Source organism: Equus caballus, chromosome 6, assembly GCF_041296265.1.
Source record: "Equus caballus isolate H_3958 breed thoroughbred chromosome 6, TB-T2T, whole genome shotgun sequence".
Classification (NCBI taxonomy): domain Eukaryota; kingdom Metazoa; phylum Chordata; class Mammalia; order Perissodactyla; family Equidae; genus Equus; species Equus caballus.
In genome coordinates this window covers 90,999,576-91,026,205 of record NC_091689.1, presented here as the reverse complement: position 1 = coordinate 91,026,205, position 26,630 = coordinate 90,999,576, and positions in this window count along the sequence as shown.

Genomic DNA, 26,630 nt, shown 5'->3' with positions numbered 1-26,630 from the left:
AATATGATCGGAAGGCCACGCTCTCAGAATATAAAAGTGTGCTTCTCTCCTCGTTTGCCAAGATGTAAGGACATGCATTTAAATTGTTCACATATGAGGACAAAATAAATAAAATGAGCAAGTCTATCACCTCCCCTATTCTAAAAATGATAATTCTCTTAATGCAGTCTAGGGCCACATTAGCTGGTTTGAGAGGAATATATTACCATGTCTAATTGTTGAGTTTACTGTTGCCTAAAATCCCAAAGGTGATTTGTTTTCTTTTATCTTTACACATGCTGCTGCTAAGCAACTTTTCCCCATTTTCTACTCAGGCAGTTGGATTTCAGCACATTGCTTTCTACCACAGTTTCGTTCTCAGCGAGGAAACCAAAGAGATTACTGAATATGTGATTTCGACGCATGTCCCTAAACGAGTCATACAAATGAATTAGTACTCACAGAAAAGAAAAACAGTGCTATTGCCAACGAAAGGGAAGGCAGCTCTTTATTTATGCATATATCCAATGAAAATAGGAGCACATGAGCTTGACAAAAGGTGCACTCCAATGTCTTTTTCCTGGGATTTTAGGAGTTGATGTGATTTTACTACTTAAACAAAGTTTAAACTAATTCATGTTATATTTTAGGTGAAAGAGCAGTCTTTCTGAAACACATCTGGGGAGCTGATTTTTTCCTTAAAAAATGTACATTATCCTTGAATATTCTGATATATTGTTAGGCAATTGAGCAAAGCCTAATACTTTGCTAAAGCCTCATACTCAAAAGACTTCTCTCAAGATGTTTCTAACTATCCTTATACATTGAATTATGTCCATTTCTCAGGCAAAACAGTAGTAGTCTTTGGGTATAGGTTTAAAAAATAAGACTTTAAAAGGATTTCTAGAACAAAAGTACACTTGTATTTCTTTTTACTCATTTAAAAATGGCTTTTAAAGTGAAATGACATCTAGAGAATGTAGAATAAAGAGAATCGACTAACAAAAACTAGAAAATTACTTTTAATTTTGGTTTGGTACAATATGGAGATCTCCCTTGTTTAACATTTGCATTAAAATAAGCAAATGGCACCATCCAGACTGTTAACTCACTATACCCTATCTTGTATGTGTGTGTGTGTGTGTGTGTGTGTGGTGTGTGTACCTCAGTGCATTAGTAAAATTGAACTTACTATGTTTACTGCAGGTTTATTCTATGCTTCATGTCTCTCCTTTAATATGTGTGGAAAACGTTCATTGCAGATACACCCTCAGAGGCTGTGACTGTATGTAATAAAAGTATCTCCAGAGATAATTCAAAATTTTCAGACATGTTAATGATCAAGTTTTCATCTATTGATTAAATGTTTTACATTATAAGTAAACTGCCTATTAAATGTACAACCATTTTAGATTGACAAATTAACACTTTATATATCAACCTCCTATTTCTCCTTGGCTGTCATTTGCCCTGAATCTGTGTCACCAGTCCCTCCCGTTTGGATCTATAATTTTTAACACCTAAAGGTTCCCTGCCATCCAGTGTTGACTATCCTGTTTGAGGAGTAATATATTTATTTAATTTGCTTTTCTTCCCTCAGTCCAAGTCTTGGTATAATTAGTTGATAGGTATAAGTGAGGCCATCACTTATTTTAATACTCCAAATATTGATATTCTGAGTTCCTAGCTGCTTGGTTTCCAAGCCTCGGTATGCTCACTCACCCCTACTGTCATTAAAGTCTCACCTAGTTGTTTCTGGGGAAGGCTGTCTCTCACATTCCCCTCCAGTTCCATAGCAGAGTGTTAGCCTCCTGTTCTGCCTGGTTCTGATCCCTATTCCATCAGTGGAAGCATGCAAAATCCATTTTCTCTATTTCAGGAACCAGACTGTGTTGCTACTCATCTGGTCTCATGATGCTTTTGGGTCTTTAATTAACCCAAGCTGAAGCAGAAATTTTTCTTGAATTCTCCGCAGTGTAGCTGAGATCAGAATATATGTTTCAAAATGAATTAAGTAAAAGCTTTTATCCTATTAATTCCTTTTTGGTTCCTTTATTTTATTTTGTCCTTTTTCTTCATTTTGGGTTTGAACAGTTGAGCGCTTGATGTAGTATGACTGTCATTATTCTTGTTTTTATATTTGCGCCACTAGATCAATGGTATTGTGGGAGGGAATCTGCATCACGTGTTTTAATCATCTGTTTTTAACCAGAAGTTTCTAGGTTCTATTTAACAGATCTTCAATGTAGAGACGTCCTTATTCACTTCCATCGCTCTTTTGGGTTTTCAACTCCTGTGAGAAATGGCTCGAACAAAACACCTACCTCCACAAGTCCATACAACACTTTGCAGGCTCAGGAAAGTCCAAATCAATGCTTATAAAATAAACAGTTCTCTAAGGGGTTCCCGATATGCAGAGTTGCATTTCTGCCTTCCGTATCATGGGGAAGATACAGAAGTTCTTGATCTGGCTTTATAAGCCTCAGCCACTCTGTGGGCTTAATAAACGGGAAGGTGCTCATTTGATTGTGCTGACAACGGATGGGGTCAAGAATCTCAGAGCTGCGGGCATGTTATGGCAAGATGGGGACAGGAGGAACTTACACTCCCTGTAATGTTTTGAATGGTCTCACATAATGAAGAAAATGTGAGTATTGTCCCCACTGGAATATACTGTAAGATAGAAACTCTTCACAATTTTGTCACACCCTGTTGGTTTGCTTGCTGGTTTGTTTATTTTTGTGATGGGCTCCATTCGCTTTGCACTCTTCCAGACACCGGGAGTTTTCAAAGACCGAAGCATGAAGTGTCAGTCAGGACATTAGTTACACAATTAGTAAATCCTTCATGTTTGACCCAATAAGAAGTTCTGATGAGCAGGATATTCAGTCCATAAATTTAGGGACACAAGGAATATTCCATTAAAAAAATCTCTCAAGTCAAAATAATCTGACTCTCAACTCAAATCCCGGCAGCTGGCAGAAAAATTAGCCTCAGTTATTTTTGAGCCTGTGTCCCTAGACTAGTGTAAATCTCCCTGGATCTTCTATGTTGCCTAGGGTTTGGCAGAGCCATGCTAGTTAAAGAGTTCAAGGCCAAGCTTGGTACGTCAGCTCTACCCATGACTCCAGGCAGGAGAGTTAGTTCATTATGGTTCTGTGTCTCTGATCTGATGTGAAAGGCTGAGGAAAGAGGGTCTCTGAGACTGAGAACTGGGTAGATATTCCACCAGATACGTTGAGTGGGGTTTTTTGTGTGTGTGTTTTTGTTTTTCATTCTTCCTGTGTTCTCCACAGCATAGCCAATTACTGTTATTTACTTACAAATATTGTTCATAGGACATGTTTACAACAACATACAACGTAATCAGGTCATACTCCTGGGAATAATGACTTAACAAATGTTAAATTTTTTAATCTTCTGTTTTTTACCAACACCACAACTCATTCAGGATATATGTCTTCTCTAAATAGTACTTTGTTGTTGAAAATAAAGTACTACAGCAGACACAGTGCTTTTTGGTATGGTAAATATTGACTATAAGATAAATTCTATTTTTTTTCTAAAGTCTAATTTAGTGAGGGGACTAGGCTGGCATTTGGTTATTAAAGTACTGCGTCAGGTACATAGCGGAACAATCTTCTCTTTCAACAAGAGAGAATAAACTGGTGGTGTTGTATTTTTTAAAAGATGCAGCACTAGTCTCCAATGCTTCTCTAAGAGACTTTCAAAAGTAATTTTGATTTTCTGTGATTTTTGGCTGTTTTAGGCTTGTATATTTTCAATATATTGCTTCACAAATGTGTACCGTAATACATTCTACATTTCCTTCCTGTTACTCTTCTTTTAATAATAAAATTATTATGAATAATCATAGGCAACATTTATAAGCACACAAATACTATGTACTAGGCACTAAGGTAAATGCTTTACACGTATTCAGTTCTCACAACTACCCTGTGAAGTAAATGTGCTTGTCTTCCCCATTTTATAAATAACGAAACTGAGGCACAGAAAAACATAAGCCATAAAATATTAAATATGAGTTACAGGGAGCCAGATCCACAACTAGGTATTTGAAAAAACTTATATTTGGACCTTTCCATTTCTGTTCCCCTAGTTCTTGTAACTTTGGTTTTACTCGGGTTATTTTGTGGCATCTGCTTCTTCCACTGTGACTACGTCTAGTCCTGTTGGGAGAGTTTCGCTGTGGCCTGAATGTCTCCATTCTCAAGAGCATCCACCATCTTTCTAAACTTTCCTCCCATCCCCACCTCCTTCTTGCCTTTCGTTCTCACCCCCCTGGGTTCCATGTCCTTGGCTTTTGTACTCCGACTAGCTGGGGTACCTTGTGGATATTTGTGGAATACAACCATCTCGATTTCTTTCTGAGGCATCTTTAAAATACAACAAACATTTTGTGATTTCTCACTTTTTGGAATTCCTTAGCAGATCTTGTTGTACATGCTGTATCTACACTCATGGCTCCCTTAAACTTGCCTATCCAATCCGTGAATATCTGAATTAAAAGAAAGATAAGTAAAACTTGTCACAATAGTCCCTTCATTGGTAACTAGCCTATAGTATTAGAAATACTTTTCACATGACTATAGCTTTTTCAGATGAAAGTTTATCTGGAAGCCAACAATACCGGAAATAAATTTGCATTTTTATCAGGGCTCTGTTAATCTGCCTGTCATTTAATTCTATTCATTTGTCTACTGAGTTAGTCTTTTTTTTTACAATTCTTAGTATGTAGGAGCCTATGATAGCTTAAGCTAGAATTCTCATATTAAATATTTTATATTTTTGTTCCCAGCAGATTTAAGAAACTCTGAATACTGTGACATCATGAAGGTTTAATTAAGACAAAAGTTCTTAGGTTAACAAATGGTGTTTAACTTCTACAAGAGAAACACAAACAAGAACTAAACCAAATTCCAGTTCATGATTTTATAAACTGTTCAGCCCTGCTCCAGACATTGAGCTTTTCTTTACTAAAATATGGTCTTAACTTATTTTTAGTGAAAATAATAAACCTATAATTACAGAATATGATCATATATAAGGGGTCCTTAGTAATGAATAAATTAAAACAACCTAAGGATTTTAAGTACAATAACGATTGGATGAATAATGGATTTTCTGTCTGGAGTATCCCATTTTCTAGGGAATTTTGAATTCGACTGTTGCTTTATGTCTGAGGGACTTTATGGCATGCCATCCTCTGAAAAGTAGAGGGTTAAAAGAATAAACAGGCAAAGCCAGATAGAAGGAAGTTAAGCAACAGTCCAGTAAAGAATAACTTTTGAAAATTTCTCACCCAAGCACTACATACCTAATGTACTCTGGTGTAAACATAGGGTAACTCTTCCTTAAACAGAAGTGCTTTTCTATTTTCATAAAAACTAGCAAGGTGTGTTACCAGATTAAAGACTTTACTAGGTCTTATGTAAAGAGTTTTTAGAATAAATATTCAAAGCAATAGACTATAGCTTATCTCCAGGAATATTTGAATAACACTTTCAAGGAAATTTGCATGCCTAATTATTTATGTTTCTGAAAGCAAATTTATTCCAGAGGAAATTATAATCATTCAGACCTCTTATGCTTTCTTGTTTATATTTCTAATTTCTCTGATGACTTTTTCTTCACACACTTCTTACTTTGAATTAAGGCCAAGTTGTCATAGTTTTCCATGCCTGTGGGCACCTCATTTTGACTCTATATCCTTCCATCTAAGGTGCATTTGAAAATACTCTAAGCCTCTTAAGGAAGTGTCTTCCTTTTGTTTCAGTGTAGTTCTCTGTTTTTGAAGTCGATCCACAGTTTTCTGTTAAATGTTAAATTTACTTAAACAAAGAAACTATTACACTTAGCAAGCACGCTAAATGAAGATGACTATATTTCCATAGTGGGATCTTGTTATCTGTAGGAAACATCATTTTGCTTAAATTTAATTATAAACAATTATACTTATGTGAAAGAGAGTTGTTTTTTACATATAACAGCTATATTTTAAGAACATTAATATTTTTTTTGTGAATTATATCAAAGGTATGTGTTAGGGAATAAAATATATCATTCATGAATTATTAAGGTCAACTAATTCACTCTCTCCCTCTGATTTTAAACATACCCTGACTATTACTTTTGGCTTTTTTCTATGCTGTGCAGAAATTATAATGCTTTGTTACTTAAATATCTTAATTGTATTCTTTAAAGATTCTCTGTTAAAAAGGCTTTCCACATCTTAAGATGATACATATTTACTCATAGTTTATACTTATTTATATTCTTATATTATATATTTATTCATAGTGTATTCTTATGTTAGGTTTCATTAGTCACATTTATTTATTCTAGTACATTCATAGAGTTGTGCAGCTGTCACTATAATCTCAGTTTAGAACATTTTCATCGCCGTGATAAGCAATCCTCTGTCCAATAGCAGTCATTCTCTTTCCCTCCCCTCTTAGCCCTAGGAAACCACTAGTCTACTTTCAGTCTCTACAAATTTGCCTGTTCTGGATATTTCATACAAATGGAAAAATACAATATGTATTTTCGCACAGTACAGTCTTGTGTCACTGGCTTCTTTCACTTAGCATAATACTTTCAGATACATTGTAGCATGTATTAGTACTTTGATCTTTTTTATTGCCGAATAATATTCAACTATTTCAGCATGCCACTTTTCAAATATCCATTTATCGATTGATGGACATTTTGGTTGTTTTTACTTTTCAGCCCTTATTATTATATTTTGTCATATATTATTTTACTTTTTAGCTATAATTATCCATGTACAAGTTTGTGTGTGTGTGTGTGTTTATTTCTCTTGAATGTATAACTGGGAGTAGAATTGCTGGGTCTCACAGAAACTCTATGTTTCACGTTTGAAGAGCTGCCAGACTTTTTCTGCAGCAGTTTCCCCATATCACATTCTCAGCAGCAATGTGTGAGGGTTCCAATTTCTCCACATCCACACCACCACGTTATTATCTGTCTTTTGGAGTCTATCTATCCTAGAGGATATGAAATGATATCTCACTGTGGTTTGATTTACAGTTCTCTGATATGATGTTCGGCATCATACAATGTGCTCATTGGCCGTTTGTGTAACTACTTTAGAGAAATTTCTATTCACAGGCTTTGCCTGTTTTAAAATTGAGTGATTTGTCTTCTTTTTATTGAGTTGTAAGTTGTGAGTTGACAATACTGAGTGAAGTCAGAATAGGACATATTTGTGAGAAAGAATTTTGTCTTTGTATTTATCCTATTTAGAATTTGTTGAGCTTCTTGTATGTATAGATTAATGCTTTTCAGTAAATTTGACACATTTTAGCCATTATTACTTTGAATTATTTTGTGTGTCTCTCTCTCTTTCCTTTCTTTCTGGTATTCACATTACATGCATGCTGGTGTGGCTAATGGTATCTCCCATTTCTCTGAGTCTCCTTTCATTTTTCTTTAGATTGTGTAATCTTTGTTGCTCTGTCTTAAAGTTCAGTAACTCTTTCTTCAGCCACCTCAGATCTATTGTTTAGGCCCTGAGTGAAGTTTTCATTTCAATTATTGTACTTTCGCTCCATATTTTCCATTTTCTCTTCTGAAATTATTTATTTACTTTATTGATAATTTATGTTTGATGTCATCCTACTTTAATTGTTTAGACATGAGCTTCTTTAGTTCTTTGAGCATGTTTATAATGGCTGCCTTGAAATCTTTGCCTGCTAAATCCAACATCTAGGCCTCTTCAAAAGCAGTTTCTATCACCTACTCTTTTTCCTGTGTCTGGGTCACTCTTTATTGTTTCTTTGCATTTAAAGATATGAAAATATATATGATAGACAGAAAGGAACTCTTTCAATAAACTCCATTCTCTCTTTGACAATAAACTCCCTCTTATCCTCTTCATGTCTTAATTTAAACATCATTTACTCCAAAAGGCTATCCCTGAACACCTTCCCCCTACATCACTCCCAACCAGTCTAACTTATTCATTATATGCTCTCATACTATCTTAAATTTTATATTCATAGCTCTGATCAAAGTTATTTTTCTGTGATGATTTATTGAATGCTATCTTCTGAACTACCATATTATAACTTAGTAAAGAGCTAGACCTCACTTGTGTAATTCATCTCCGTGTACCCAGTGCGTGAATACTTCTTGGCATTTATTCTTTCATTCACCACATATTTATTGTTTGTCCCTCTCTTTCAGAAATTGTCAGAGTATTATTTTCTCAACAAATATTGGTAGAATTATGTTTATCTAAATGCAGACATTAATCCAAATTATACCATACCAAGAATGATTGGAAACCCAAATAAATGTAAGATAAAGTTCATGTCACTCCAGAGTTTAAACTTTAATTTGAAATGTAAATACTCACAGAAAACACTTGTGAATCCAATACCCTCAGTATACCATCAGGTGAAAGATATCATGTGAACTACATTCCCTGTGGTGAAACTGGTAAGAGTAATCATTTCTTCCAACCCAGCTCATTCCAACAAGCTCACCACATGACAGAAATACACCGAAAGGCGAGCAAATAAAGCAATCTATAGAAGAGAATAATTTGCATTGCCATATTTTTTCAGGTTAAGTGCACAGCAGGCAAGTTCTATATTTTGATAATATTGCTGAATGTTGCTTCTGCTTACATATGTTTTGGTGCATTTTCCTATAATGAGCACTTATTACTCTTAGGCACACAAACAATGTCATTGCGATAAATAGTAGGTCTACTTCACCGGTTAGTACGTTACACTGAAGAAGCCATGGGCAAAGATTTGATCCCTTCAACACATCAGGTGAAGCCCTTTTGATTCATCCTCACAGACTGAATATCCAAAATGGGTCACTTTCCTTAAGAATTCATGCCAGAGGTAACTACAGAGATTTGTGGCTTCAGCAACATAATTTGCTTCTTTTTGGCTGGGGAAGGATCTCCCTGAGCTAACCTCTGTTGCCAATCTTCCTTTTTTTTTTATGTGGACCACTGCCACATTGTGGTTACTGACAGATGAGTTGTGTGGTTCCATACCCGGGAACCAAATCTGGGCTGCTGAAGTACAGTGTGCCAAACTTTAACCACTAGGCCATGTGGGCTGGCTCAATATAATTTGCTTTTATGCAATGATTATATGACAGAGGGAACCAGAGATGAGCATGTAGCTAGACAAATGATCAGTATAAATCCACTATAAATGTAGGAGTAATATCTTAAGATAAAAATTATTTCAAGCAGATTGGTGCAGGAAATGATGCTGTAAGAATGTAACACTACTCTGAATTGGAGTACATCATCTAAAATATATCAAACACATCAGTGATTAAAAGGATATTTCTATTACTAATTAGGGACCATATCATTCTCAATCCAGTTAACTTACAGATTCTAAGAAAAATCCATGAGCAATTTTACCTGATAGCTGCCATTATTGACTTTGTGAATAAGTGTAATGTGTGTAAGTGTGTATGTACGTGTTTGTGGGTGAGTGGGGGGGGGTTGGTACTTGACTATTTAAAATACAACTTTGAAATGAGCATTTTTTGAGTTAACATTCTATGTAGTACACAGAATGGTAGGTGATTCTGAAATATTTCTCTATGTACAACCGTACATTCATTTGACTTCACCCCTCCCAGCCTAAGAGCTGCACTGTCCAAAACGGGCATAGCATTCTCACACTGCTCTAGCATACTTACTATCATTTACTCTTAATGACTCTATCATTTAGTCTTAATGCTGCCTTATTTATAGTCAACGTTTACCATCTGTCCTTATACCATGACTTCTCCCATGACTTTTGGTTCTCCAAAGCTGACTTCTCTAGTAGCTTGTTTTGTAACTTTAGATTGAAGTTTTTTCCTAATTATCCTATTTCTCTGGCATGCCTTTATCATTTAAATAATTTTCTTCCTTTTTTTAAATAACATTTTGCATTAACAATTCTTTTATGTTACTCCTGTTTATGTTTAGCTCCTTGCTTACATGGGAGCTAAAGGAATTCTGGGTGTCTCTCTTAACTACTTACATCACACAGCATTTAAAAATAATGAATATTTGTGCAGCCTCCTCTACTATTCTGAGATCTGTGTCTTCTGAAACTCTGTCTCCATCTTTTTTTTTCAACCACCAATGAGTCTGCCTATTAACGTTGGATTCTACAGTAAATTTTCTTCAGTGCAGTCCTCAGTTGTGAAAATTTACTTTAGTGGCATTTCCACAGCCATCAGAACATTTGTTGTATTCCTGTAGTCTTTCTTACATTCACCCCAAGTTGGACTAATCCAGTTTCACCACTTGTTCTCAGATCCGCTTGCTGAATTTTGCATTCAGAAGGAGGTCTGCTCCGTTGGCAATGAATTGTTTTGATAATTTCTGTGAGCCAATGCTGGATGTACCATCAGAATTCATTTCCCCTCTCTTTTTCAACTCTACTTGGCTGCTAAATATACCAGCTACTCTCTGTTTCCAAACAAAGAGAACTTGCCATTCAATTTAAATAAATTTAATTCAATTACGGCACATTAAAGTCAAACTCTTCACATACGTTTTCCAATTCATTAGTTTTAATGTCAGTTATCTCTAATTATATAATATAATATTTTAAATCATACACAAAACTTTTGTAAAACTTATATCAAGCTCTCTGTAAAGTCTGGTTGTTTTTCACTGTAGCTTGGCCTGCTCATTTTTGTGATTTTATTTTTTAAAAATTTCATGCTCAATGTTTTTGTATTCCAGTTATTATTATTAGAACATCTAAAGTGCGTAAGAGTCTACATCTGAACGCTTTTCTTATCCTTGATTGTAAGCTTGTACTTGGTTTATTTAGCAGACATCCTGATTAGTTGCTTCGTCCAAGGCGATTTACATTTGTATTTGTTCAGGCCAGAGACATTGCATTCTGAGAACAGTTTAACCGTCTTTCCAGCATTCAGCAAGCATTTTCCGTAGGCATCCCTACCTTTTGAAAATGCGTATAAATCACTGTGCCTCACTTTTCATTTTCAGATCATCTTAATGGAGGATTGATCTCCATGATTCTCCTTATATCCTTAGAGCTCAGCAATAAATTAAAATCTGTGGTTCATTTTTGTCCCTTTTCCTTTTAATGGAAAGTCCTTAAGTCTGTCTAGTGTGCAATACTACTCTATAATCACTCTTTCACTCTTTGTTTCTCTTAATAGATCATTTAACAACCTGTAGTTTATTCATATTTGAGTGAATAAATGAAGGAATTCATATGATAAGTCACATGTCATTTTCCCTACATCCATACATGCAGGTAACTGAAATTCTTTTTTTTACTCCTTTCCCTAAAGCATTGGATGAAATTGAATAGATTTTATTGAACTTGAATTCTCTAACTTTTGTTTTCTATATTAACTGTGACAGAATCCCTGTGATTTACCACGACTTTTTTAAAAAAGCTTTCTAATCATATGTTACTCTAGATTGAAATCCATTCTGTTGAAATTCAATTTTTCTCATCTGTAATTTAATCCATTTTAAATTAATTGAATTTATTTTTAAGAGCGGGTTTTAGGTTTACAGAAAAACTGAGCAGAAAGTACAGAAAGTTCCCATATACTTTCTTCCACCCCCACCCCGCGCAGGTTACCCCGATTATTAACTTGTTGCATTAGTGTGGTACATTTGTTACGTTGATGAATCAATATTGATACATTATTATTAACTCTAATTCATAGTTTAGGGTTCACTTTTTGTGTTGTACCTTCTATGGGTTTTGACAAATGTATAATGTCATGTATCCACCATTATTATATTAATACAGAGCAGTTTCACTGCCCTAAAAATCCTCTGTGCATCGCCTTTTCATTCCTCCCTTCCTCTCCCCAAACTTCTGGCAACCACTGATCTTTTTACTGTAGCTATAGTTTTGCTCTTTCCAGAATGTCATATACAGCATGTAGCATTTTCAGACTGGCTTCTTTCACTTAGCAATATACATTTAAGGGTCTTTCATGTCACTTCCTGGCTTGACAGTTCATTTCTTTTTACCACTGAGAAAGGGTCCATCCATTACATGGATGTGCCACTATTTGTTTATCCATTCACCTATTGAAGAATATCCGGATTGTTTCCAAGTTTTACAGTTATGAATAAAGCTGACATAAGCATTCATGCGCAGGTTTTTATGAGGACAAAAGTTTTCAACTCATTTGGTTAAATACCAAAGAGCATGATTGCTGGATTGTATGGTAAGATTACATTCAGGTTTGTAAGAAACTGCCAAACTATCTTCCAAAGTGACTGAACCCTCTTGTATTCCCACCAGTGATGAAGAAGAATTTTTGTAGCTCTGTATCCTCACCAGCACTTGATGGTGTCAGTGTTTTGGAGTTTGCTCATTCTAATAGACGTGTAGTGGTATCTCATTGTTTTACTTTGCAATTCCCTAATAAGAGATGATGTTGAGCATCTTTTCATATGCTTATATGCCATCTGTATATTTTCTTTGGTGAGAGGTCTAGTCAAATCTTTTACTAATTTTTTAAATTGGGTTGTTTGTTTTCTAATTGTTGAGTTTTATGAATTCTTTTTCTACTATAGATAAATGCACTTTGTCAGATGTGCTCTTGCAAAATTTTCTCCCAGTCTCTGGCTTGTCTTTTCACTATCTTATCAGTGTCTTTTTCAGAACTGAAGTTTTTAAATTTAATAAAGTCCCATCTATCAATTTTTTTCTTCCATGGATTATGCTTCGGGTGTTGTATCTAAAAACTCATCGCCAAATCCAAGGTCACTTAGATTTTTCTCTTATGCCGTCTTCCAGAAGTTTTATTGTTTCATCATTTACTTTTAGGTCTGTGATCCATTTTGAGATAAGTTTTGTGAAAGATGAGAGGTTTGTGTCTAGAGACAATTTTTTTTTGCATGTTGATGTCTAGTTATCCCAGCACCATTTGTGCTATGTATTTATAGATGTCCATTTTTCTACAAACAGCTACTATATTAACTCTTCAAAATAGTTTATTTGTCCAAAGAGATAAAATAAAATAATAGCACCAAGCACCTTTCTCATAATACTACATTTTTTGACGTTAAGATATGTTACCTCATCAAGAAAAGCGCTCACTAAAGTAACTCAAACTACAAAATAGTTTAATCTGTGAGTTTAAGTGAATTTTATCTAGCAAAAAAAATCATGCCTTCTATATTTCAAATTATTTTTCTTAGCCAATAACATTTTCTTTGGGGCTTACCTTCAATTAAGGATTAAGTGACATCTAACATACGAAATTGAAATATCTGCTTTACTGTACTGAATCTTTTTTTCTAAACTGGGCACATTAAAAAGCATGTAAATGTGTAGAATTATATGAAAAATATCACTTAAAGTACTATGCTTTATTTGATTATTCCAGGAAATAAAATACTTTCATTTCTTTCCCTAAACTTTATTATTCTAACTAGTAGACGGAAATAATTGATTCTATCTCTTGGGTCCAATAAAACAATTTATCTCTTTAATGGATCTTGTTAGATTTGAAGACAAGTGCCTTTTTAGGAGATATATATACATATAGATAGATAGATAGATAGATAGATATAGATATATATTGCATTACTGGTATGCTACCTGCTGAGTCATCAGCATGGAAACTAGAGGTTAATTTCCTTCCTACTAAATGAAGCAGATAATCAGCCATCAGAGGATGGCTCCTATGCTGTAAATAAGTCTTGACAAGCTGAGAGATAGTCCAATGTATCACTCAGTCCGATTCATGCCATCTGTCTACAAATTAAGTCAAAGTAAGGATATTAATTTGTTACATTTCAAAAGCTGTACTGACAAGCCCACATGGACATTTTAAATGGCAATGGATAACTGAAACACTTTGTTAATATTCCATTGAGTCATGGGTTATGGTTTTCGTAAACTTCCTTTCCAGCAACCAGCATGTGGAGAGTATTTTTGACCAGATGTGCAGCTAATGACTGTCAAAGCAGATGCTTCTCAAAGCATTACACAAAGGAATTTTTAAAAAATTTAAGTGAGAAGTTGTATCAACTTCATGGTATAAAATTATATCATTTTTATTGAAAGCAAGTTATACAGATTACTTGGGGCTGCTATGAGCTTTCCAAGAAATATTTCTGAAATAATCTTATCTCTCTCAAAGAAATACATGTCACAATCCAGAAATAGGAAACTGCAAGAGTTGTCTCCTACTATACAGGGAAAGCATGTCAGACAACAGAAAGGTAAAGATCCAATTCTTCTTCCTGGAAAGATGAATTCAGTGGATGGTTTACAGGAAACAGTTATGGCCATAGGAAGTTTAACTTCTGTTTGTTTTGGATTAGAAATAAATGTCACTCCAATAGGAATGACTACTACAATTTACATTCTGTGCCTGGTTTACCAACATTGTTTAAGCATCAGCCTGTGTTGTACAGAATGTCAGTCACAACTCAGTAGCCAATGAAGATAAATGTTAATAACACTAAATATGATATCAGTGAAATTCACAGGACTTGTCATTTGGAGGATTAAGTAACCCGAAGCCATTTATACATTTTCCTTCCTCATATGTTCATGTTTTTAACTATCTACAGAGCTTTAGGGGCAGCCAAAAAAGATTTATTCCTGTAATTTTCTTCAAACTGTTCATATATCTTTCTTAAGCAATAACAAGAGCCTACGCTGAAGTTGGTTTTATGAACAAAGCCATATTCTTGTCATGCTACATTTTGTTGTTAATATATAACACTTTAATGAAGATACGTTGTAATTTTTTTTGCTAGACTCCGAGATTTACTAGTTTTGTGTTCTGTTTTTGTGGACCTGTGTTTTGTCTGATTGCTTTTTGATATAATGTCATCAAAAAGTAATGAAGAATGTGGCCTCCACTTTGGAAGCAACAGGAGACACTGACATCACATTTTCATCAGCCCTTTAGTCTTTGTTAAATATTTACCCTAAAGTTCCCCCATGATAGCAATATTAAATTTTTTTTTTAAAGATTGGCACATGAGCTAACAACTGTTGCCAATCTTCTTTTCTTTTTTCTGCTTTTTCTCCCCAAATCCCCCCAGTATATAGTTGTACATTTTTTTTTTTTAAGTTGTGAGTCCTTCTAGTTGTGGCATGTGGGACGATGCCTCAACATGGCCTGACGAGTGGTGCCATGTCCACGCCCAAGATTCGAACTGATGAAACCCTGGGCCGCTGGAGCGGAGTGCGGGAACTTCACCACTCAGTCATGGGGCCAGCCCCTAAACTGTTAGATTTTTTAAAAAGTAAAAACAAAATATATGTTAGGAACTGTCATTCCAAAGATGATTACTAAAGTATATATATACTAAAAAATATATATATTTATATGTACATTTATATATACATTATATAAATGTATAAATACATATATTTATATATGGAATATATATATGCATATATAATACTTTTTTACTTTATAAAAGAAGTATATATGAGTCTAAAATGTCATAGAAATAAATTCATAATAGAAGCATATGATGTGATTATGTATGGTTTTACTTTCTATTGTATATTTTTGGTGTTTCAAAATTTTCTACACTGTACATATATCATCATATTTATAAATAGAAAATCTATTATGTAAATTAACCATGACATTTTCACCTACAAAACCAGAAGTTTACTATCAAAATTGGCTTTTACTTGTTCTGTTTTTTGAATAGGTTTCCGAAGTCAGCTGCACAATATTTCCTGTGTGTCTAGCAGTGTGATGAGCTCTAAAGATGCAGAAAGCACCTACAGGACGTCAATATTATTTTTGACAAGTGTTCTATGGTTCTAGTAAACATGAAATTGTCTCATGTGATATGAGCTCCCTCTCTCTAGATTATAAGTTTCCTGAGTCCAAAGCATCTATAACATGGTTCTTTTAATCTATTTCCCAAAAGATCTTAGCCTGCTTGATTTACTGCCTGAAGCAGAAATTCACTAGCTGGGTAGCTGGGAATAAATTGCTTAATCCCTTTTAGTATGTTTGCGCTGTTCAACAGAAAAATTAAGAAAATGAACATACTGACCTAATGCGCTCACACCCTTGAGTGAGATGGTATGGATGAGACATTATTCATAAATCACAGTATTTGGCACATATTTAGAATTCAAATAATTATAGCCACTAAGATTGTTTATCAATATATAATTTTACGGTTCTCTATATTTTATTTTTTGATTGAGATGTAACTGACATTTTGTAAGTTTAAGGTGTACAATGTGTTGATTTGATCCACTTACGTATTGCAATACAATTCCCACTGCAGCATTACCTAAGCGTCTATCATGTCACATAGTTATCATTTATTTTCTCTGGTGAGAACATTTAAGACCAGGTCTCTCAGCAAGTTTGAAGTATATAATATAGTATCGTTGACCATAATCACTATGCTGTGCGTTAGCTCTCCAGAACTTATTCCTCCTCTAGTTGTAAGTTTGAGCCCTTTAACCAGTATCTCCCATTTTCTCCACTCCCCAGCCCCTCAAAACCACCATTCTACGCTGTTTCTGCAAGTTTGGCTTTTGTAGATTCCACATATAAGCGACATCATAGGGTATTTGTCTTTGTCTGACTTAGCAAAATGTCCTCAAGCTTTAGTCTTGTTGTCACAATGGCAGGATTTCCTTCTTTTTATGGCCAAATAATATTCCATTATATATATATGTATGTATGTATTTATGTCACATCTTCCTTATCCATTCATACACTGACAGACACTTAGATTGTTTTCATATCTTGGCCACTGCAAACAATGCTGCAGTAAACATGGAAGTGCAGATAGTCTGTTTTCATTGCCTTCGGATGCATACCCAGAAGTGAAATTGCTGGATGATATGGTAGTTCTATTTCTAATTTTTTAAAGCAGGTGTCGGAAAAGTACAACCCTCAGATCAAAATTGGTCTGCCACATGTTTTAATAAATAGAATTTTGTTGGAATTCGGTCACACGTGTTTATTTACTACTGTCAGTAACTGCTTTCCTACTACAACTGCAGAGTTGCGTAGTTGTAACAAAGACCATTTGTTCCTCAAAGCCTAAAATATATACTCTCTGGCCCTGCACAGGAAAAGGTTGCTGATGCCAGGCTTAGAATGTAGAGTCAAACCCGTTAGCTTGGCTTATATGACTCACTATAATGTAGCTACAATTTTAAGTTCTGCCCATCCCCCAAAATACTATGTGCTCTACTTATAAAGAAAATGTGTTTCCCAGTTTCCTTGTGCCCTTCAGGTGGTAAATTTGCATATTCCTATTACACAGGTTTCTCTCCTATCTTCCCACCTTTCGTATGCTTAGATCACAGTCCTATTTGTCTTTTATATCTTTATTCAATGCAACATACTTTTTGAGTTTTCGCTCTCTCACGTGGACTGTGATAAATGCCTGTCGTCCATGCATCCTTGGTTTGCCGTGAGCTTATTCACTCAATGCGTCTCGTGAGAGTCTACAGTGTTCTGGCTACTGAGCTCAGTAGTGGAACTAGAATATTAGTAACACGCATCCCATGCCCTCAAAAGATTACCCGAGCTAAAGTTGAGAATACTTCTCATTATTTATGATAGTGTCTCATGTTATATATCGCAAATGGTTTTTTTGAATATTAAATTAATCAATGCATGAAAAATGCTTAGAACAGCATCTGATACATGGCAAGCACTCAATACTATAACAGCAAGCACTTCATGAGCACTTCTTATGTTCTAGACGCTGTTTCCAGAATCCACATGCTAAATCACTATGATAGACTACTTTTTCAAAATGGTCAGCTATTATTATTTTAGCATATATAGTCGTTCCTGGCACATAGAAGGCATTAATATATGTTCAATAAATGAGTTATTAATGTAATAAATAAATGTAGCTAAGGAAATGTGGGTTTTATACAATGTAAATTTGTAAAAGTTGTTTCTACACTTGAAGAGTTTTCCGTGTGCCTAAGATGTAGGATGAATTAAAAAACTTGCAAAACTTAAAATGAAAAAAATAATGAATATCTATCAGAATCAAGAGCCAGAAATAAACCTGCACATTTATGGACAGCTAATTTTCAACAAGGGAGCCAAGATCATACAATGGAGAAAGGAAAGTCTCTTTAATAAGTGGTGTTGGGAAACTGGATGACCGTGTGCAAAAGAATTAAAGTAGACCATTATCTTACATCATACACAAAAATCAACTCAAAATGCATTAAAAACTTGAACGTAGGACCTGAAACCATAAAACTCCTAGAAGGAAACATAGGCAGTATGCTCTTTGATATCAGTCTTAGTGGTATCCTTTTGAATATGTCTCCTCAGGGAAGGGAAATAAAAGAAAAACATAAACTAATGAGGCTATGTCAAACTAAAAAGTTTCTGCACAGTAAAGGAAGCCATCAACAAAACAAAATGACAATCTACCAATTGGGAGAAGATATTTACAAATTGCATGTCTGATAAGTGGTTAATATCCAAAATATATAAAGAACTCATACAACTCAACAACGAGAAAATAAACAGCCTCATTAAAAAATGGGCAGAGCATCTGAATGGACATTTTTTCCAAAGAAGATATACAGTTGGCCAAAAGGCACATGAAAAGATGTTCATCACTGATTATCAGGAAAACGCAAATCAACCAAATGAGATATTACCTCTCTCCCATCAGAATGGTTATTATTAAAAAGATAAGAAATAACAAGTGCTGGAGACAATGTGGAAAAAAGGGAACTCCTATATGCTGCTGGTAGGAATGTAAATTGGTGCAGCCACTAAGGAAAACAGTATGGAGATTCCTCAAAAAATTAGTAATAGAACTTCCATATGATCCAGCTGTTCTATTTCTGGGTATTTATGTAAAGAACATGAAAACACTAATTCAAAAAGATATGTGCACCCCAAGTTCATTGCAGCATTATTCACAATAACCAAGACCTGGAAACAACCTAAGTGCCCATCGATGAATGAAAGGATAAAGAAGATGTGGTATATATATATATAAGATGGAATGCTACTCAGCTATAAAAAAAAGATGAAATCTTGCCATTGCAACAACATAGATGGACCTTGAGGGTATTATGCTAAGTGAAATAAGTCAGTCAGAGAAAGGTAAATACTGTATGATTTCACTCATATGTGGAAGGTAAAAACAAAACAACCACCATCAAACACACAGATACAGAGACTAGATTGATGATAACTGGAGAGGAATAGAGGAGGGCGGGCGGCGTGAGTGAGAAGGGCCAAAGGCATATTTGCATGCTGACAGATGGCAACTAGACGTTTGGTGGTGAACATGATACGCTCTATACAGAAATTGAAATGTAATGATGTACACCTGAAATTTACATAACGCTATAAACCAGTGTGACCTCAATCAAAAAATAAACTTAAAAAAATGAATATCTAAATATTGAGACAATAGCTCCTGAACCTGGATTATCAACAGAATGACTAGAAGTGATTTTTAGAAATGCAGAATCCTATATTCAAACACTGACCTATTGATTCAGGTTATCTGAGAATGAGACCCTTGAATATAGTAATATATGAAAAACAAAAGCAAGCAAGCAAATAAACAAACAAAACAGGTCCTTCAGAACTGTGGGTCAAGATGATGATACAAATTTATGCATAACTTCCTCTTGACCCCTGTGACGAAATGTTCAATAGATACTAACAATAAGAAAACAAACTACTCTACCTATCAATATATCTATCCCTATAACAAAGATATACATCCATAAAACACACAGTTCAAAGACGCACTTAATTCTCAATAGGAAGTTTTTAGCCTCAGATTATGGGAATCCTGTATGAAAAGGAGACCAAGAATATAGTAACTTCTACAGAGTAAAAAGTGAAATCGTATACCACCTATAGTGGAGGGCTGGAGCCAGGCTCCCTGTGTGAAGCTGTGAGTGAGGCACCCCCAAACAAAGACTGGCAAAAAGTAAGGCTTGATTGTATATATCAGTAGATATACACATACATTTTTCACTCTTTAAAAAAAAGCCTATGAATATTTATCTTCTACATGTGGAAGAGTTTTATTAAGTGACCATATTGACTACTAAGAAATTTCAAGAAATTCCAAAGAATCAATAGCATATGGCCACCTTCTTGACCCACTACATCATTAGGAAGTAATGATACAAATAGCTACACACACTCGTATATTTAGAAACCTAAAAATTGCCATTTAGGGAGTGATGTCAACAAAATTGTGGCATGGGAGCTTTCTACTGTCTTCACCTCAAAGAACACTGATTTTGACAATTGCTAACAGATGAAAGTGCCTCTGCGGAAGTCCAGGAGTCCAGCAGAGAAGTTCCAGTGCACCGTTGGAGCAAAAGATAGTTTGAGATTGGATAAGTTGAAGAGGGTAAGAGGAAGAGTTTTGCTCTACTTACATCACTTCTTCCCCGAGGTAGCATCTCAAGGCCAAGAGAAAACTTCTTGACCCATGATTTAACCCATGGGGGAAAAATGAGAGCATATGAGAAGTGACTGTCTTCCCCAGCTGTGCAGGACACCACCAAAGAGGCCCATTGCAATACTGAGATGTGTGGCATTACTGGGGGGTGGTGGGGGGGGGAGGGGCTGGGAGAACAGCAGTGAGAGCTCTTGGAGGGTGTCAAATGGGTGCAGGTCCTGTTAACTGCTTCATGGACCCCATCATGAAGCTTGCCCATGAGCTACCAAAAGCGAATGATGAAGAACTGGAAAACTTGAACAGATTAATAATGAGAAAGGAGACTGAATCAGTAATCAAAAACTTCCAAATAAAGGAAAGCCCACGACTTGATAGCTTCACTGAAAAATTCAACCAAACGTTTAAAGAAGAATGAATACCAAGCCTCCCCAAAAATATTCCAAAAGTTTTAAGAGGAGGGAACACTTCCAAAGTGGTTTTACAAGGCTAGAATTACTCTGATACCAAAGCTGGACAAGGACACTACAAGAAAAGCAAATTACAAGCCAATACCTTTGATGAAAATACATGCAAAAATCCCCAACAAAGTATTAGCGAACAGAATTAAACAGCACATTAAAAGGATCATGTACCATGATCAAGTTGGATTTGTGCCTCGAATGCAAGAATGGTTCAATATATGCAAATTGATAAATGTGATACACCACTAATAGAATGAAGGATAAAAATAGTATGATAATAGATGCAGAAAGAGCATTTGAAAAAAATTCAACATTCTTTCATCATAAAAACTCTCAATGAAATGGATATAGAAGGAAAATACCTCAGTGTAATAAAGGCCATATATGACAAGTCCACAGATAACATCATGCTCAATGGTGAAAAGCTGAAAGTTTTTATTTAGGAACAGATCAGGAACTGTATAGGATGCCCACTTTCATCATTTCCTTTCAACATAGTAGTGGAAGTCCTAGCCAGAGCAATTAGGCAAGAAAAAGAATTAAAAAGTATCCAAATTGGAAATGCAGAAGTAAAATTGCCTCTGTTTTCAGATTACATGATCTATATGAAGAAAACCCTAAAGATTCCACAAAAATATGGTTAGAACTAATCAAACTCAGTGAAGTTTCATGATATCAAATTGATATGCAAAAGTTAATTTTGTTCCTATATTGTAACAACAAACTATTGGAAATAGAAATTAAGAAAACAATAGCATTTACAAAGCATCAAAAACAATAAAATACTCAGGAATAAATTAGCCAAGGTGGTGAAAGTCTTACACACTGAAAACTCTTAAGACATTGATAAAAGAATTGAAGAAACAGAAACGTGGAGATGCTAGTCAAAGGGCACACGCCTTCAGTTATAAGATGAGTAAGCTTTGGAGTCTAACGGACAGCATGATGACTATAGTAAACAATACTGTGCTGAGTACTTTAAATTTGCTAAGAGTGTGGACTCTAAGCACTCTCATCAGAAAAAAAACCCCACAATAACTAGGTGAGGTGATGGATCTGTTAATTAACCTGACAGTGATAACCATTTCACAATGTGTATGTGCGTCAAATCATCATATTCTATACTTTATACTATTTTGTTTACCAATTATGTCCCAATAAAGTTGAAAAAACCTTAAGTTAGAGAGTAAATTAAAAAGTATTTCTAGGGGCCGTCCCGGTGGTGCAGCGGTTAAGTGCGCACATTCTTCTTCAGTGGCCCAGGGTTCGCCGGTTCAGATCCTGGGTGCGGACATGGCACTGCATGGTAAGCCATGCTGTGGCAGGCATCCCACATATAAAGTAGAGGAAGATGGGCACGGATGTTAGCTCAGGGCCAGGCTTCCTCAGCAAAACGGGGAGGATTGGCAGCAGTTAGCTCAGGACTGATCTTCCTCAAAAAAAGAGAATTATATCTGAATTGCATTAAAAGTACAACATTTCAAAACTTGTAGGATGCAGCTCAAGCCATACTTAGGGGACATTTTATAGAACTGAATGCAATGATTAAAGCCCAGAAAGAAGTCTAAGTAATGAGCTAAGCATTCAAGTCAAGAAAGTAAAACAAAGAAATGCAAGGAAATTGAAAGTAAAGAGATAATAGAGGTAAAAATTAATGCAGAAGAAAACAGAAAAGGAGAGATAATTGACGAAATCTAATAAGAATGCTAAAACAGAGTTAAAGAACAAATAAACAGTATTAGGAATAAAAATTGAGACATAATTATAGCTACAGTTATACTTTTAAATGGCTTATAAAATTAAAAAAAAGAGTTTACTGATTGATATATTTCAAGCTGGGTAAACTCAGATGGTGGAGAAATATGAAGCTGCTGCCTAGAAATATGCAAATGGACTTAGAATGATTAAAATGGAACCTGAATGTGTTGCTCATAAGACATACACAACATGTGGAAAGGAAATATTAAATTTTTTTTTTTTTGAGGAAGATTAGCCCTGAGCTAACTGCTGCCAGTTCTCCTCTTTTTTGCTGAGGAAGGCTGGTCCTGAGCTAACATCCATGCCCATCTTCCTCTACTTTATAGAAAGACGCCTACCACAGCATGGCTTTTGCCAAGCGGTGCCATGTCTGCACCTGGGATCTGAACTGGTGAACCCCGGGCCTCCAAGAACCGGAACATGTGAACTTAACCTCTGTGCCACCGGGCCGGCCCTAGAAATAGTAAAATTTTTAAGTTATAAAATAATGAAAACCTTTATGCTAATACATTTAAAAACTTAGATTAAGTGGAAAATATTTAGAAATGTATGAATTATCCAAAGTCATCTAAGACTATTTAGAATATTTGACTAGTCCCCAAAGTATTAAATAAACTACATGTACAAAAATCTCTCTCTGTGTGATCTCCACAAATAACCAAAGGGAACCAACCCAGTCCCTTGGTCTGGAAAATTATATAGAAGATTTTTATTAAATTTATAGGGAATTGATTATTTGTATCATACAAAATAAATAGAGACAACTGCAAAATGTATGGAGATAAAATTACCTCAACACCAAAACTGAACCACAAGGGTATAAGAGATGAAAATTTTAGAATGCACGCTTTGCCATAATCCTATATAAAACATAAGCACATTAATTCAGCAGTGTATTCAAGAAAATTTACTATGAACGTATTGAGCCTAGTGTGAGAATTCTAGGATGCTAGTCATCAAGATATCTATTGCGTCTTTCATCACATTGGATAAAAGGTGAAAATAAAAACCCACAATCATCCTTATATACATAGAGTTATTTTACAAAATTCATATTCAGTTGTGATAAAAATTCCCCAAACTAGGAAAATATGGAAAATTACTTTACCCTGTAAAGTTCCTACATCATATTTAATAGTAAATCTTTAGGAACATTCTCAAATTAGTGGCTGTTTTAGGTGGAATTTTGTCTTTGACAAATTCCTGTCTTGAAGCCCTAGCACCCAGGACCTCAGAATGTTGCTGTTTGGAGATAGGACCTCTAAGAGAGGAGTAGGTTACAGTGAGGCCATTAGGGTGGTCTCCAACCCAATCTGCTTGCTGTCCTTACATCTTATAGGAAGAGGTCATGTGGACACACAGTGAGAAGCTGGGCATGCACACACAGAAGAAAAGACCAGAGAGAAGGCAGCCACCTGCAAGCCCAGGAGAGAGGCCTCAGAGGAAATCAAACATGCTGACACCTTGATCTTGGACTTCTAGCCTCCAGATGGTAAGTTCCTGATGTTTAAGCCGCCTAGTCTGTGGCATTGCTATGGCAGCTCTAGCAAACTAATGTAGTAGAAAACAAGAAAGACCCGAGCCATGCCTGCTCCCTTTTAACAGTATACAAGATGCTGTACCTGATGCAAAGGGTCTAGGTTTTAGAAAGGAAAAAAGCCATTTCTTTTTATCTAGACAAAATGATTATTTAATAAAACCCCAATCTATTGATATTGCTGGCTAAAACGTTGACATATGAATAACATTCCTGCACACAAGCCACGACTTTTAGAAAAACTAATACTAGAATAGATATAATAGAAAGTATATGACACAGAGGAATAGATCTAACCAAAGATTTTTTTATTTAGCTTTAAGGAGAAAATTTCAAAGTATTATTGGCAACGTTACAAGAGTAGACATGAACATATGCAAGAAACACAACCTATTAAAGGAAGAGAAAATAATATATTGAAGACTCTAATTCTCACTGGATGAAAGCATATGTTCAATGTAATCCCAATAAAAGTCCCAACAAGCTTTTTCATAGAAGCTGATTAATGGATTCTAAATTTCATGTGAGATTAAGAGTACAAGAACAAAGGGAATTTTTAAGGCAAGGAACAAATGGGTAAATTTGCTTAAAAGATATAGATTGATTGATTGATTTTATTATTTAAAAAAAAATTTTTTTTTGAGGAAGATTACCCCTGAGCTAACATCTGCTGCCAATCCTCCTCTTTTTGCTGAGGAAGACTGACCCTGAGCTAACATCCATGCCCATCTCCCTTTAACTTTATATGTGGGACACCACAGCATGGCTTGCCAAGCAGTGCCATGTCCGCACCCAGGATCTGAACTGGCGAACCCCGGGCTGCCAAAGTGGAGGTGCAAACTTGACCGTTGTGTCACCAGGCTGGCCCCTGCCCCAATACTAGATTTATTTTCAAGTTGAAGTAATTTAAACACAGCACTGGTAAAATAATATATGAAAATAGTCCAGGAACAGGCCTTAATATACATGTAGAATTGCTGCATAATATAAGCGACATTAAACACAATCAGAAAAGAAACTAGTTAATAGTTGGTATTGGTTCAGTTGGGTTTACATACATAAAAAGTAAATTCTAATTAGAACTGTGGGACAATACTACTTCACATCTTTTCCCAAGAGTATCAGTCTTTCTTATAAAGGATAGAACAGACAAAAAAATCAAAAATTGATGCCTTAGTGAAAATAAGAAAGTACTTTTTTACGCAAACTATGTAAGAGACTACCATTTTAGACAAAAGCTGAATAATTTTTCATTCACATATTGACTCTCCTAGTGCGACTTGACAGTACTACAATGATCTGTTTCAGATGACTACACTTGTCAAAATTAGATTCTCCCATTACATTTTCTAAATCGGGGTTAGATGGAAACGTAAAACGCTTAATTCACTTTTCTATAGGGTTAAAGACTTTCAATTATTATCTGTCTAAGAGAAATAGGTCTAGTTATTGGAAATCTTTTCACTGCTTTCTATTTTCATATTATTTTATTTCACTGGGGTTTCATAGGTCTCCTTGCTGATCCAATTATATTATGGTCTATCTAAAATGAATGGGCAGTGGGGATTCCGTTTTGTTATTAAGATTTGAGCTTCTTTCTGAACCCCTCTCCTCTGTCTTCCAGATGAAGATGGTGAAATAAAATAATTCATCCTCTCAACAATCCGCTGGCATAAACCATTGCTCCTATGGAGTAATTGTCACTATTTTAAAAATGGGTTTAACAACCTATTCTACTGTTAAACTTACAGAAGAAATAGTAAATAAATTGTAATGGGACTTATGAGCTTATTTTTATTTATTTATTTATTTATTTATTTAAGCTGTGAAGAACAAAGTGTTAAATTCAGTGTTAGATACCATGCAGTTAACCAGTTAAAAATATCTGCCATATTTTTTTTTACCCATACACAACATATAGATACTGTATTTCTGTTGTGAACATAATGTGGTTGATGTGTTCCAGATACTGGCATTTTAAGAGAACAGAAACATCTGGAAACCCAAAGGAGGTAAAGAGTCCTCAAGAGCGCAATGGAGGGTTCTTGGGGGGTTAGGCACTTCTTCTCTGTTAGTTCCTGTAGCAACAAGTGTTTCTAAACACTCAAGGCTCTTCTCTTGGGAACTGTGTCAAGCTCAGTCAGTTGCAACAATTACAGCACTAGGAAAGAAAGAAAAGAAAAGGAGGGAGGTAGAACTGATCTGTGAACGTAATACAAAGGAGTTAAAATTAACAAAATAAAGAAGTAAAAAGTTGTCAATCTCTTGGAAATTCTTTAGATTTTAAACTTTAAAAATATGCTACACTACTACGTAATTGACAAGGGTAAGAAGGGATTATAATTGACTAAAATAAATAAAACTGAATAATATTAAAAATAATGCAAATCATGGGGCCGGTCTGTTGGCATAGCGGTTAGGTTCATATGCTCTGCTTTGG